This window comes from Egretta garzetta, unplaced genomic scaffold (genome assembly GCF_000687185.1).
Source record: "Egretta garzetta isolate BGI_Z169 unplaced genomic scaffold, ASM68718v1 scaffold1585, whole genome shotgun sequence".
NCBI lineage: Eukaryota > Metazoa > Chordata > Aves > Pelecaniformes > Ardeidae > Egretta > Egretta garzetta.
Window position 1 is genome coordinate 4,307 of NW_009259736.1, and position 375 is coordinate 4,681.

A 375-nucleotide genomic window follows, 5' to 3' on the forward strand; every position below is an offset into this window, starting at 1 on the left:
CCCGGGGGTGGGGGGGGGCTGCACGAGCCCGTCCCTGCGGACACGGATAAGCCTGGCGGGGCCCTTCAGGGTGAGGGGCTTCGTGCTGCCCCCAGCTCCAGTTAAAAGGGGTCCAGGAGCGAGTGAGGGGGGGCTGCTGTCCCTGTCCTCGCCGGGCCTGGCCGCTCGGGTCACGCCGGCTGCGAGGGCAACGCGCAGGGTCCATACGAAAGAGGAACGCGGGGTTGCAGAACGCGTGTGCAGTCGTTATCCCGGGGGTGCTGTGGGCTCCGGCGGTGGCCTTGTCCATCCCTGGGGGGCAGCCTGAGCCCCCGGCCCCCGCTCGGCCGGGCAGCGCTGCCCCCTCCCGCTCAGCCATGCTGGGGGTGCAGCCCC